We start from the raw sequence: 8,190 nt of genomic DNA on the forward strand, positions 1-8,190 counted from the left end.
ATTTTGAACATGTGTATGACAGAGTTGCAGAGATGGAGAGAGATGCCGGAACTGACACAGAGCATAAAACTGAGTGAGGGAAAATAGAAAGAAGGAAGAGGCGGTGAGAGATATAAGTTGAGAAATAAAGCCAACAAGTAACACAGAGGAAATGGCACAAAATATAAGGGAGCAAGTGGTCATTTCCCGGCTTTAGAGAACAGGGGATGTTCAGTGAATGATCCACAGACACGTCCAGTTATGTCCTGGAATGGCAACTCTAAATAGAAATAGATCACAGCAGCCCCATTTGTAAATCTCACCGCAACGTGATCTGTGTGACTCTGCACTGACTCTGTGGCCAGATATAGGTCGCCTTGACAGATGTTTCCACCAGATTGTGGCCCCTAGATTTATTTTCTGCTCAGAAGTGTGATGTGCGGTTAGAAACCAACAGCAAAGAAACAGGAAGTGGTGTTACCTGAGAATGAAACAGCAGCCGTCAGTTTCATGTTATCACCATGAACAAACTTCCTGCCTGTGAGGGTGAGCTCACTCTGACAGCATCAAGAAGCACAGCATAGATTGTTCCTAGTTTTAACATTGCATTCACATCCATTCCCATATAAAAGGACAAAACATATGAGTTTCTATTGGTTATAGTATGTTTATTGAAGGTGGATGTGGGTTAAGGATTATCACTGGGAGAAAAAAATAAAAACTAAAAAAATCCCTCACGGATGACTCTTCGGATAAAGAATGTTTTAAATGGATCATGTGCTGTCTGAGAAAGGGACTAGAGAGTTTAAGAGAGTTAAATGGCCTCTGTGTGCGAGCGGGGTTAAACAATTTTGGTTGTGTCTGAGAGAGTTTAAGTGAGTGAGTTGCTTTTTGAAAAGAAAAGAGGTTAAGTGGCTGAGCTGTTGAGAGAGAGAGAGAGACAGACAGACAGAGAGAGAGATTAAATGTGTTTCGCGAAGCCTGCCTATCTATCTATCTGTCTGTCTGTCTGTCTGTCTGTCTGTCTGTTTATGAGATGGTGTTTAGTGTAGTCTTAAATGAGCTGAGGCCTAGTGTGGTGTTAACATAAACAGTGTTTGGATCAGTCTAACCGAGGAACAACCTTGTGTAATTTAAAAGCACTCCGGCTTGAAGGTGATAACCGAGATTAACATAATTTAATAGAAGTAGAGATATGGACTATTTTAATATTAGATGAAGTATGTTCAGCTGTAACAGTAACAGTGACATTGTCTAGAGCAGTACAACTGAGGCAGAATCCACTGCAGCCATTACATACAAAGTATCTGGAGGAAAATAATTTCATACTGCACCTAGGGGCAGTGATTGATGATACAGGGTTTTATCAATATAAACGGAGACACGGTCAAGTGCACTGGCTGATGATATAGGGTTTGATCAATAACAACTGAGGCAGGGCCTGGTGCAGTGATTGACGATAAAGGGCCTAGATTAACATCAGTTGAAACAGGGCTGAGTGAAGGAATTACTGGTTAAGCCCCTGGATGAATATAAACTGAGACGAGGTCTAGTTGCAGTGATTAGTGTAACAGGGTCTAAGTTTAAATGAATTGAGGCATGGTCATGTGTAGTGATTATACCGATAAAGGACCTGCATTGATATAAACTGGGACAGTGACTAGTGCAGCGATGACTGTTACTGTGCAGAGATTAATATAAACTGAGACAGTGCCTCGTGAAGGAATTACTGATTAAGAGCCTTTGTGAATATAAACTGGGGCAGGGGCAAGTGAGTGATTGTTGATGCAAGACTTAGGTTGACATAAAGTGAGGGAAGTTTAAGTTCTGTGATTACTGATACTGGGCCTGGGTTAAAATGAACAGAGCAGAATCTGGCGCAGTCATTACCGATACATCACCTGACATAGGTTTACATCCTCATAACCCTCACGTGGGAAAGGGACTGCATGCCGAGGGACCTCAAGGATGCTCTTATCATGAGCCTGCTCAAGAAGAGAGACAAGCCCGATTGTAGTAACCAGAAAGGAGCCCCTTTGCTGTCTTCCAGAAGGAAGATTATTGCAAGCATCCAGCTTCGTCACACCCTTACCATGACCACAGAGCTCTTTGGAGAGGCGCAGTGACATTTTCGCCCATCGAAAGGTTTTCACTGTGTGGCAAATCCACCAGAAATGCCAGGAGCAGCACACGGACTTGCTCCGCATCAGAAATGTCTTTTCCCCTGCCGACGATTAAGACTTATGGAGTATCCCCTCAAATTTGGTGCCATCAGAAATGTTTCACATCTTCGATCTGTTCCACGATGGATTGCAAGCCCTGACCCTCACCAAAGGAACCAATACAGACCCTACCTCAATGAAAACTGGGGTCTGACAGGATTGTGTCATCGCACCAACCCTCTTCTCATTGTTTTCTCTCTGTAATAATTCACCTCCCCTCCAGCAGATTACCCGCCGGTGTGGAGATAAGCTACAGAACAGACGGGAACTGTGGAACCTACACCAACTTGAATACAAAACCAAACTCACCCAGCATCATTCATTGAGCTTCAGTAAGCAGATGACTCTTGTGTGCGCACTAACTGAAAACTAAGCTCCAGGTCATTGCTGACACCTTCTTTGAAGGATATGAAAAAAATGGCTTTTCATTAAACACCAAGAAAGGTAAGACTCACTTCCAAACAGCCCCCAGACCACTAAACCTCCCCCATTGGCAAGATCCTAAAAAAATGGATCTTCATCAATATCTTCGGAGACTCCTCTCTAGGAAGGCAGAAATAGGCAACAAAATTAATCATCGAGTCTAATGCGCCAGGTCAGCCGTCGTCCGAAAGACGATCAGGGTTTTTGAGGACTAGACTTCCAAACCCAAGTCTCTGGCCATGGTATACTGGGCAGCAGTGATCTCCGTGCACCTAAATGCTTCGGAGAGTTGGACAAAGTAGAGTAGGCACCTCTAAGCTCTGAAAAATTAACACCAGCGGTTCCGTTAGAATATTCTACAAATCGAGTGTGAGGAAAGGCAGTCAAACAGCAGTGTCCACTCTCAAACCAACATGCCCAACAGAGAGGCCCTCATCAGTCAATACAGGCTCTGCTGGGTGGAACATATGGTTCGTATGCCTAACACAAAACTCCCAAAGTCATTTTTCCACTTGGAATTCTGTCGAGGCAGGAGGCAACTAGAGTGCTTGAGGGATGTGCTCAAAGCATCCCTGAAAAGGTCGAACAGATCTGCCAACTCATGGGGTCCGTAGTTTGCGGCCGACCAAAATCAATGAAGCTTATTTAGGAAGGCTGTAGTCCACTAATGCCCTTCAGGGAAGTCAGGCCAGGGCCACTGAGCTCCTGGCCTTATTACAGCCTTGGTCCAAACATGGACAAATGAGCTAAAATCTAAAGGTGACATGAGAGCAACTGCCTTTGATATCAAGGCAGCATCTGTCAGAGTGTGGCATCAAGGAGTCTCTGCAAAACTGGAGTCCATGGGAATCAAGGGGGAAACTCTCTTTTGGTCGCTATCATATGTTGCACAGAGGAAGATGGTTGTGGTTGTTGGAGATCAATTATCTCAGTTCCAGAACATCACTGCAGGAGTTCATTAAAGCAATGTCCTCGGTCCTTCCATCTTTAGCAGAGTCTGCAGAAGACGCATTGGGCTTAACAGCCAAATCAGAACATATCGAAGTTGCATGACAGCATGTCATCCTCGACCCTGAAGGAATGACGAAGAAGAAGGAAACAGTCGCTAGATGAATTTATACCGAGACAGAACATAGTGCAGTGATTACTGATTTAGGGCCTAGATTAATCTGAATGAAGGCAGTGCCTCATGCTATGATTACAGAAACAGGGACGAGATTGTTATTAACTAAAATAGAGTCTAATGCAGTAATAACTTACCAGACCCTAAGTATCATAAGCTGAGAAGGGGCCTTATGCAGTAATTATAGATACAGTGCCTTGGTTACTGTAAACTGAGACAGGGTCAATTACAGTGAATGCTGACACAGGGCTTAGAATAAAATAACCTGAGACAGCATCTACTACAGTGATTACTGATACAGGACCTTGGTTAATATAAACTAAGAAAGGGTTTGTTACAATAATTGCTGATACAGGGCCTCGGTTAATATAAACTGAGACAGGGCCTATTCCATTGATTACTGATACAGGGCCGATATTAATATAAATGGAGACAGGGCCTATTACATTGAATACTAATACAGGGCCGAGATTAATTTAAACTGTGACTGCATCTATTACAGGGAGTACTCATGCAAGGTAAAGATTCATAGAAACTGAGGCAGGGTCTAGTACAGTGATTACCGATACAGGGTCTAGATTAATATAAATGGAGACAGGGTCAATCACAATGATTATTGAGACAGGATCTATATTAATATGGACAGAGGAAAGGGTATTTTACAGTAATTACCAATACAATGTCTGTATTAATATAAACTGAGACATGGTCTATCACAGTAATTACTGATACAGGGTCTGTATTAATGTAAACTGAGACAGAGTCTATTACACTGATTACTGATACAAGGTATGGATTGATATCATCTGAGGCTGTGCTTATCACTGTGATGACTGATACAAGTTTTGGATTAACGTAAACTGAGTTAGGGTCTATTATAGTAATGAACAATACAATATGTGTATTAATATAAAGTGAGACAGTGTCTATTACAGAGATAACTGATACAAGGTATTAATACATATCAACTGAGTCAGGATCTATTACAGTGGTTACTGATACAAGCAATGGATTCAAAGCAACTGAGACTGCATATGTTACGGTCGTCACTGATGTCTGGGTTAATATAAACAGAAACAGGGTCTATTAGAGTGATTAATGATACATAGTATGGATTGAAATAAACTGAGACAGGGCCTGTCACAGTTATTAATGATAAATGATCCAGATTAATATAAAATGAGACAGAGTATATTACAGTGATTACTGATACAAATTATGGATTAAGATAAACTGAGACAGGGTATATCACAGTAATTATCAATACAATGTCTGTATTAATACAGACTGAGACAGGGTCTATTACAATGATCACTGATACAAGTATGGATTCATATTAACTGAGGCTGAGGCAGGGCCGATTACAGTGATTGTTGATACAGGGTCTGGATTAATATAAACTGAGACAAGGCCTATTACAGAAATTACTGATATATGGTATGGATTAAAATAACCTGACAGGGCCTGTTAAAATGATTACTATTACAGGGTCTAGATTAATATGAACAGAGACAGGGTCTATTACAGCGATTACCGATACAAGATATGGATTGATATAAACTAAGTCAGGGTCAGGTTCAGTGATTACTGATGCAAGGTATTGATTAATAGCAACTGAGACAGGGTCTGTAACAGTGATTACTGTTACAATGTATGGATTTATATAAACTGAGACAGGGTCTTTTACAGTGATTACTGAAACAAGGTCAGCATTCATATAAACTGAGGCAGAGTCTATTACTGTGATTACTGATACAAGGTATGGATTAATATCAACTGAGTCAGCGTCCATTTCAGTGATTGCTGATACAGGGTCAAGATCAAATTAAACTGAGGCAGAGACTATTACAGTGATTACCAATGCAAGGTATGGATTAATATAATCTGAGACAGGGTCTATTACAGTGATCACTGATGCAGTGTCTGGGTTAATATAAACTGGGACAGGGTCTATTAGAGTGATTACTGATACATGGCATGCATTAACATAAACTGAGACAGGGTCTGTTACAGTTATTAATGATAAATGGTCTAGATTAATTAAAACTGAGGCAGGGCATATTACAGTGATTACTGATACAAATTATGGATTAATATAAACTGAGACAGGGTCTGTTACAGTAATTACCAATACAAGGCTTGGGTTAATACAAACTGAGTCAATGTCGACTTCAGTGATTACTGATACAAGATATTGATAAATATCAACTGAGACAGGGTCTTTTACTGTGATTACTGACACAAGGTCTGCTTTAATATAAACTGAGACAGTTTCTATTACAGTGGTTACTGATACAAGGTGTCGATTAATATCAACTGAGCCTGGGTCCATTTCAGTGATGACGGATGCAGTGTCTAGATGAACATAAACTGAGACAGAGTCTATTACAGTGATTATTAATACAGGGTCTAGGTTAATATAACTGAGTCAGAGTCTGTTACAGTAATTACTGATACATGGACTAGAATAATATGAACTGAGGCAGGGTCTATTGCAGTGATTACTGATAAAGGGTCTAGATAAATTAAACTGAGTCAGGGTCTATTGGATTAATTACTGATACAAGTAATGGATTAACTTAAACTGAGACAGGGTGTATTACATTAATTACAAAATACTATGTATGTATTAATATAAACTGAGACAGGATATCTAACAGTTGTTATTGATACAAGGTATGGATTAATATCAACTGAGGAAGGGTCTATTACAGTGCTTACTGATACACCATCTAGATTAGTATAAATGGAGACAGGGTCAATCACAATGATTATTGATGCGGAATCTAGATGAATACAGACTAAGGACAGGGTCTATTGCAGAAATTACCAATACAATGTCTGTCTCAATATCAACTGGGACAAGGCCAATTACAGTGATTACTGATACAAAGTAATGATTAATATAAACTGAGACAGTGCTTATTATAGTGACTACAGATAAAAGTCTTCAGATTAACATAAACTGAGGCAGGGTCTATTACAGTAATTACCAATACAATGCCTGTATTAATATAAACTGAGACAGGGTCTATTACAGTGTTTACTCTTGCAAGGTATGGATTCATATCGATTGATACAGCGTCTGTTACAGTGATCACTGATGCAGGGTCTGGATTAATATAAACTGAGAGAGGGTCAGTTACAGTTATTGCTGAAAAATGGTTTAGATTAATGTAAACAGGGACAGTGTCTATTAATGTGATTACCAATACAAGGTCTGGATTGATATGCACTGAGACACGGTCTATTACAGTGCTTACTGATGCAAGGTATGGATTCATATCAATTGATACAGCATCTGTTACAGTGATCACTGATGCAGGGTCTGGATTAATATAAACTGAGACAGGGTCAGTTACAGTTATTGTTGAAAAATGGTCTAGATTAATGTAAACAGGGACAGGATCTATTAAAGTGTTTACCAGTACAAGGTCTGGATGGATATACACTGAGGCAGGGTCTATTCCAGTGAGTACCGAAACAAGTTGTGTAATAATATGCACTGAGTCAGGGTCTACTGAAGTGATTGCTGATACAATGTTTTGACTAATATCAACTGAGATTGGGTCAATTACATTGATTACTGATGCAGGGTCTAGATTAATATAAACTGTGACAGGGTCTATTACAGTAATTACTGATACAACTTATGGATTAATATAAATTGAGGCAGGGCCTATTACAGTGATCACTGATACAATGTCTTGATTAATATAAACTGAGGCAGGGTCTATTGCAGTGATTACTGATATATGGTATGGATTAAAAAAAATTCAGACAGGGCCTGTTATATTGATTTCTGATACAGGGTCTAGATCAATATAAACGGAGGCAGGGTCTATTAGAGTAATTACCAATACAAGATCTCTATTAATATCAACTGAGACAGGGTATATTACTGTGATTACTGATTCAAGGTTTTGATTAATATCAACTGAGACAGGGTCTGTTCCAATGATTACTATTAAAATGTATGGATTGATATAAACCAAGACAGGGTCTTTTACAATGATTACTGAAATAAGGTCTGTATTAATGTAAACAGAGACAGTGCCTCTAACAATGGTTACTGATACAAGGCATGGATTTATATCAACTGAGACAGGGCCTGTTACAATGATTACTGATACAGGATCAAGATTAATATAAACTGAGAGAAGACCTAATACAATGATTACCGATGATAGACATGGATTAATATTAACAGAGATAGGGTCTATTACAGTGATTACTGATACAGGGTCTAGGTTAATATAAACTGAGGCAGGGTCTACTACAATGATTATTGATACAGGGTCTAGATTAATATAAACTGAGACAGTGTCTATTACAATGATTAATGATACAGAGTCTACATTAATATAAACTGAGTCAGGGTCTATTAGACTAATTACCAATACACAGTCTGTATCAATATAAACTGAGACAGGGTCTAGTACA

This window comes from Cetorhinus maximus, chromosome 23 (assembly GCF_964194155.1).
Source record: "Cetorhinus maximus chromosome 23, sCetMax3.hap1.1, whole genome shotgun sequence".
Classification (NCBI taxonomy): Eukaryota; Metazoa; Chordata; class Chondrichthyes; order Lamniformes; family Cetorhinidae; genus Cetorhinus; species Cetorhinus maximus.